This window comes from Acartia tonsa, chromosome 12, assembly GCF_053477335.1.
Source record: "Acartia tonsa isolate MP-2025a chromosome 12, ASM5347733v1, whole genome shotgun sequence".
In the NCBI taxonomy this organism is placed as follows: domain Eukaryota; kingdom Metazoa; phylum Arthropoda; class Copepoda; order Calanoida; family Acartiidae; genus Acartia; species Acartia tonsa.
Genome location: NC_137271.1, coordinates 23037739 through 23045886, shown reverse-complemented (window position 1 = coordinate 23045886; position 8148 = coordinate 23037739). Strand labels below are relative to the sequence as shown.

The following is an 8148-nucleotide window of genomic DNA, read 5'->3' as shown; positions in this document are numbered from 1 at the left end:
CTATCCACCGGATTCGAATTAATAAGAGAATCGTTATTTCTCGTATCGTATTATAAACGGCTTTCCGCGGATATAGAGTGTACATTTATAAGATTAAAACTAGTTTTTTTTAGCCCCGAGGTGCCGGAGGCACCGGCTAAAAAACTGGTTTTAATCTTATGATTGTACATTTCTATATTCGTAGAAAACTGGATATAATACGATACGAGAAATAACTATTCTCTTATTAATTTGAATCCGGTGCTAGACATAGTTTTTTCGTATGGATGAGAACCGGTTCCTATCCACCGGATTCGAATGAATACGAGAAAAAAGTTTCCAAAGTCTCAATCCTATAAAAAGGAAAAATGTTTAAACTTTGGGTACCAGTTTAATTTTTTAGTTCAATGTCCCCAACTCCAATTGGAAATAAATATAAATATATAACAAAAATAACAGAATGTCTGTCTGTAGCTTAAGATCTCACAAACTGATTTTTTCTCCCTTACAGTTTAAATTCTTTTGTGTCCAGGGAAGGCTAATGACTTTTTTGTGGAATTGTATCTCTACTCTTCCAAGAGAAATCACCCCTAAAAAACTCCCCCTCCCCCAAATTTTTTGCATGGTATATAAGTGCTACTTTTTTACTACACTAGCGGCTTCGCCCCTAGCCTCTAGGCTTATTTATTTTATTATTGTGTTATTTTATTATTGCTGCGCTACGTATGGCCCTGATACGTCCTTGTTGTACTAATGTTTTTATGATGACATCCAAAATTATATTACTATGCACTTGTTAACACTAGAACGACATAATCCATCAGTTGCCTATTAAAAAACTGGGATAGTACAATATGGTTGATAAATTAATCTTCCCTAAAGTAATTGAAATTGGGAAGGCCTGCCGTCCCTTTTTTCATCTCCATATAGTTTCAAACCCCACTAAAGAAAAGGTTTACACACCCCTGAGTGTAAAATTTGATCTTTTGTAGATAGTATTGAAGGATTAAAAATAATCAGGGATCTAAATGGACAAGACAATGTCCGAAAAATTGATGTACCTCCCCAATGATGATACATAAAATCACCCCTTCTGTAGATTACAATTAGTGGTTGAGACGCTTGGACTCTTAACTGTATGAACCAACAAATACAAATTTAATAAAAGTCCCCAAAGTTGTTTAGCCAATAAATAGGAAAATGTCATTCCTTCTCTAAGGACACTGCTATATAGTTTGAACCAACCAATCAAGGTCAAAAGTTATTTAGCTGTATAATTAGAGTCCAATGTCCCCTCCCTCCCTTAGCTTTAGATAGGACATACTGCCTAGAACTAGTATACTATAGGGTGGCTTAGCTCCTTATAAAATAAGATAGGACATACTGCCTAGAACTAGTATCCTATAGGGTGGCTTAGCTCCTTATAAAATAAGATAGGACATACTGCCTAGAACTAGTATCCTATAGGGTGGCTTAGCTCCTTTTAAAATAAGATAGGACATACTGCCTAGAACTAGTATCCTATAGGGTGGCTTAAAGCTCCTTATAAAATAGAATAGGACATACTGCCTAGAACTAGTATCCTATAGGGTGGCTTAGCTCCTTATAAAATAAGATAGGATATACTGCCTAGAACTAGTATTATAGGGTGGCTTAGCTCCTTATAAAATAAGATAGGACATACTGCCTAGAACTAGTTTCCTATAGGGTGGCTTAGCTCCTTATAAAATTGTTGTTATTTTAAATTGCCTCAGAGATATGAAAATACTAGTTTCTACCCGATTATTTTTAGATACGTTTTGTTAGACCAATCACAAATATGGGGTTTCTTCCACTGTCAAATATAAAATATAATAGCATAAATCAAAAACTAAAATTTTAAATGAAATATACTGAAACGTTATACAGCTTCTTTAAAACAAATCATTTTAGGGGTAAACGAACAAATAAAAAAAACTTACTACTTTATAAAACCTAGCATTTAGAAAATAAGTAGCTTAAATCCAATACAAGACTTCAATCTTAAAATGGAATAGCCTAAACCTTATGGAAAGGCCTAAAAACCTTAATAACATCTTCTTAAAGTTTACTTAAAAATAGAGAACCAAATCGGTTCATTAATTATTGAGATCTTAAGCTCCAGACAACAAAATTCTTACTACTTTATGTAAAGGGTGAGCAAAAAAAATGCGTAGATTTTTAAAATTCGAATTGCGCGGCTTGTGTTAATAGTAGAAAAATGTTACGCATACCATTAGAACCGACAAGAAGTCTCTTTTTTGGAAATATAAGAACGATTTCTCTGGTACGTATAGTTAGGGAGCTACATGTTAAAATGTCCCAACTGACTTAAAACTTGACTTGCAAGTAAATTTTGGGACATTTTACCACCTAGCTCCTAGATTATTTGTAGCACAGGAACCGTTCTTATATTTCCAAAAAATACAGTTCATAGCAGTTCTGACGGTATGCATAACATTTTTCTACCATTAACACAAGCCGCGCAATTTGAAAAATGTACGCACGTCTTTTTGCAAGAATTATTGTCTAATATTTACTTATATACTCGCAAGTCAAGTTTTATGTCAGTTGGGACATTTTAACACGTAGCTCCTTAACTATACGTAGCAGAGAAATCGTTCTTATATTTCCAAAAAATAGACTTTTTATCGGTTCTAATGGTATGCGCAACATTTTTCTACTATTAACACAAGCCGCGCAATTTGGATTTTAAAAATCTACGCATTTTTTTTTGCTCACCCTTTAATAGGATAAAAAATCAATATCAAACTTCCCTTAAAAGCATAACTTAATAGCGGACAAACATTATATTTATTTATATATATTATGAACAATAAGAGGTAAAAATCTAACCTTACTCTAATAATTAAAGCGCCTGTCCCCCATCCCTTTTTTGGCTTGAAATTATATGCAGAGGGCCTTTATCACTCTCCTTCCCTTTTTCTTCTACCCTCCCCTTTAATTTTTTAAAAGTATTTTCACATTGTAGTAATATTTTCATATTAAAAAGCAAAATTTGGAAGAAATAAGTAGAGCAGGAATAGAGCATACTTAATAAGTTTCTTTTTATCTAATTCAAGGTGTAAATAAAACAATTATAAAATATATATTTATCAAAAATAAAGCATCTGTACGTATGTAAATAGAACTTTAAGTAACAAGTAATTAACAATGAACTACCCTTGACTAGCACAAAGCATCCCAAAACATATTAATCAACTGCTCTAACTGTTTATAAGATCTTTCAATAAACAAACATATTTTAGGGGGGTGGGATTCTTGGGATCGTGTTTTTAAGGGGTTGACACTTTCCCCTCCATTAAATAGCCAAAAAACTGTCATTAATATTTTTTAAAATTGTAAGATCGTATGTCCAGCCATTTCTTTGATCTTTTAGAACAAATACAAAAAAATTAGGATAGTAGGATAATATCAAAAACCTATAATGATTATTGTTACATCAAATTTGATAACAAATTTTAATAATTTTCAGAAAAAAAATGATTTAATGAATTCTACAGTTTTCTGGAACAACTTAGAACATATGAGAAGTTCTTCTACGTGATATCAGGGAATCTATCTATCTATTTATCTATTATAGCAGGGAGGAAGGGGACATGGGACTGTAAATTACACTGGTACCCAAAGTTTTATAATCACGAGGGATCAAATACATTGGGCACTTGTTGGTTCCAATCTCGAAGTGTCTAATAATTTCAACCAATAATTTCAATTTACATAATTATAATTTTGCTAAACATATTTGAAGATATACATCAATTTATTACCCATTGTCTTATCCCTTAAGATCCCTGAACTATCATAATAAGTGTATCTATCCAGGGAGTAAGGGAGGGGACAATGGATCGAATATTCAATTTTTAGGAGTCTCAGACTTTGGGGACTGGCTTAAAGGGAATGTGCAAGAATTTAGCAGTTTCTGACTGAGTTTGGGGACTTGTGCATGAAATGCCGCTACTCGTTATGTATGTTTTGAATATTGCAGACGGGGAGAAGGGATAAGGGAAGTGGGGGCAAGGGAAATAAACACTCGTTGTGTTAGTTTGGAATTAGCAGACGGGAAGAAGGGAGAAGGGAGGTGGGGGCAAGGGGCAAGGGAAATAAACAGAATAAAAAGGGGCAGTCATATTCTTGCTAGCAGCTGGCCGGGTCCAATAATCTTTTAATATAAAAATCACACCAAATAACCTCAATATATTTCATCAAAAACAAGCTGTGATTTCACTTTACATGACGCTATGGAAATCTATTATTCAATTAACAATCCCTTTATAATTTCCTACAAATTTATTGGATTAAACTGGATTTCATGCCCTTTCTTTGATAACTCTTATATTGAATTAATTGCCCATTGTCCCCTCCCTTACTCCCTGGTATCTATCTATAACTCGCCGGGCCTTCCCGAAGCGCGGGGTTATAAAATAAGAAACGTAGCTTGGAAAATTTCATTCTCTAACAAATATCACTACACAAGTGACGTCTACAAGAAATTTTAAAACATTCGCGTTTTATAATTGAAGTATATGCATATATATACGCCTTTCAAAGCACTGATAGGTAGATAAATTCAATGGGCGAAAGCTTTTCATCGGAAAAAAGTTCCAGCAAGCGAAAGTTAACTTCAGAACAGCGGTCAGCCTTCTGCCTCAGACGACAAACTCTACCTGGGGTGATCAGTTGTATGAGAAAAATTTTCACATCCACAAATTGTGAAACATCCGGCACTCTCTTATACGATAGTTATTGAACTAAATAAAAACATTTTTAAATTTATATTATTTATTAATCTCTAAAAAAAAGAAATCAACCAAAAAAAAAGAAATTTGAAACAAACCAATTTGTGATACTTTTTTCAAAGTTTTTCTGTTCCTGAAAATTTTTGGAAAACACTTTTTTATTCAGGTAAGTTTATGGATGTTTTGATAGATAGATAGATATTATGAAACAAGAAAATAGGTAGATAAATTAATATATAAATAGATAAAAAAAAGGGGAAAAAATTTATCTACTTAAAAAAAACATAGTCATTTTTCCTTTTAAAAGAAATTTGTTTTTAAGATCAATAATTTTATGCGAAAAAAATATCATGTTTTTTTTTACATGAAAGCGTTTTAAGGAAAATAAATAGACGTAAAATTCATTGAAAATGAATAGATTCCTAAATAATTGAAAGATAGATGAATAGAAAATATATAGAGAGATATAAAGACAGATACATAGATAGAAAGCTAGACAGATGGATAGATAGCTATACAGATAGAAAGATAGACAGATAGATAGACATATAGATGGACAGATAGATAGACTGATAGATATACAGATAGATAGATAGACATATAGATAGGTAGATAGACAACTAGTTAGATAGATATACAGATTAATAGAAACATGATAGCCAAAGACAAAAAAAGAGAGATAGACAGATAAGTTATTTCTAGCGAAGCTTTTCTTTAACGGATTTATATTTTAGTCTTGTATCAAGATGTCTTTCTCTAACGTTCCTCTCCGCAACCCTGGCAGATATTTTGAACAATTTGTAAAGGTAAGTTTTTTTTTCATGTTTCACCCCCCTTCAAGCAACCTTTTAGTAGTGAAATTCAGGGAGGGGATATTGAGCTGTAAATTACACTGGTACCCAAAGTTTTATAATCATGTTATCTGACTTGTTGGTTAAAAAACTTTGGTTTCAAACTAATAGTCTCCAATTTTTTCAACAAATAATTTATTCTACAAAATGGTCAATTTTTATAATCATAATCATTGAGTCTCCCAGATCATATGAAAGCGAAATCTTTTTTTTTTCATGTAGAAAGGTTCCGTGATTTTTAAATACTTACTTTTAAACTTTTTAAGCTTTGTTACAAAACCTTTATTTCAATTGAAGCACTAAATATTTTAAAACTGGTTTGGTATAACTTTATATAAAAACTGTAGTCCACTAATCTTATCTTCAAGTACTTTTATTGAATTTTGATTGATTCTAACTAGTTAGTTTTAAAACTTTTAAAATAATCTTAAACTTAATTTTTTTTCTAAAACTATCTTTTTCTTTTAGGTTGTTCAGCCAATTTCCGGCGGTGGTCAGGCGGCTGCCAGCAGCTATGCCAACACCCCGACCATGGCGGTCACCAGCAGCTTTGTTACCCATAACGGCTCCAACAGCCAGATAGCAGCGGCTGCCAATGGCAACGGACAATCTAACATGTTTGGGTAAGCGTAGATTGATTTAATAAATTAAAATTTTCTTTTAGCTTAAATTCTTAAACTTAACAAAAATAAAGAAACATCTTTGTTTTAGATAATATACGAAAGAAATAAAATATGCGATAATTGATAAATCATAAAAATCACGAAATCTATATATAACAAAATAATCATTTATTAAAATGTCTTTTACTGAAAGAACGACAGACTGACGGACATAGTAAATATTATACTAGATGCTTATTGGTACAGTGAATCTTGACCAACAGTTTCAGCTGCATATCTAGTTAGAGAAAGTTAATTTATATATTTTTGTATTTCAGCTCCTATGGTAGCCACAACGAGCAGATAGTTCAATTCAAGTAGAAACAAGAAACTAAACTATAAATGTATCTCAACACTATTAGTTATTTATCGCATAGTATTATAGACCGATTTGCGCGGATATTAAAATATAAAGTTGTAAGATGAACCCTAGTTTTGTTAGTCCTTAGGGGTCAAACACCCGGGCTTAAAAACTGGTATTAATTTTATGATATTTATTTTAATATTTGTGGAAAAAAGTCTGTAATACGATGCAAACCATGATTTTTCAGTGTGGTCGAGAATCGGTTCTTATCCAGCGGATATTAATCGGTTTCGAAGCCATACTGAAAATTGTATACCTTCCGTTGGATCCTTGCAAATATTTCCCATATGTTCCCCACAATTACCTGAAAAAAAGAAAAAAAGTAAAAAAATAATGTTCAACCATGATAAAGGACAATTTAGTAAAATTTAATATTTTTTTGCTTATTCTTTAACAGGGAGGGTACTTTTTTCGAATTTTGATTAATTCGCTCCAAAATTTTAGTGTCTAAACTTTTCAACCAATAACTTTAATCAATAAAGGGGTAATTTTGTTTATCTTAGTTGGGAATATCAATCAATTTATCGTTCATTGTCCTATCCCTTCAGACCCTCCCTTGCCTATTTAATTTAAATTTCTTAAACTAAAAATTTCCTTTATAATTATTTATAAACTTGTGATATCTATCTATCTCAATATCTCAGCTACTATTTCAGATAGTTTGATATCTATCTATATATCTCTAAGATACATTTTAGTAATCTGCATTTAGAGTCATATTTATCATTATCAAAAATGCTTAGATTGTTATATTATTAAAATTGTTATTTAAGTTTAGTTTTAGTCCATAGATTGCTTGAAAGTGGAAAAATTTAAGGAAAAAATCATATACATAATCAAATAAAAAAATTCATATTATCATTAAAATTTTAATTTGTAAATTTTATAATATCAAATTTTCTATTTAAGTCTAAAATTAAATTTAAAATTAGCAATTTCTGTTTTTTGAAAATAAACTTTATTAAACATTAATGTGCATCAATTTTGTCATGATGTTTTTATGTAATAAATATTATGTTAATTATTTTTATAGCATATTATGAATAAATAAAATATTGAATTCATATTTTTTATTTTTTTGTATTTAGAAAAGCAGCTACTCTATAATTACTATTGGTCCGTTTTTCCCATCAATCCAGGGATATAGAGGGATAAGACAATGGACAATAAATAAATTTACAGATTACACCCCAAAAACTATTTAACCAAATTACCTTTTTTGTTGAAAATTTTGACAATAATGATTTAATAAAAGTCCACAAAAATTAAGATCTAACGTAAAAGATTAGTATTTGTAAAACTTTGGGTACCAGAATTATTTACATTCCAAGATGCTCTCTCTCTCTATTGATGCATATATTATTTCTGTTTAACAGTTTATTGTTCCCTTATAAAATCTATGAAATATTTTCTAATGCTTCAATACTTAGGTATGTAAATATCCTTATTAATGAAAAGGAAAATTTTCACATTAACGTCAGTAGGAAAGCATTTCAAGAAAGTTTTTTTTGCAC

At 30.9% G+C, this 8148-nt stretch overlaps 1 long non-coding RNA gene across 1 annotated transcript; it reads left to right on the top strand.

The window, feature by feature from the left end:
* The first annotated feature begins 4414 nt into the window (after positions 1-4414).
* On the top strand, positions 4415-7698 carry LOC145333717 (uncharacterized). Its single transcript, XR_013884586.1, has 4 exons — positions 4415-4923; positions 5492-5563; positions 6077-6231; positions 6549-7698. It is a non-coding gene; the product is annotated as an uncharacterized LOC145333717 (long non-coding RNA).
* Positions 7699-8148: the final 450 nt, after the last annotated feature.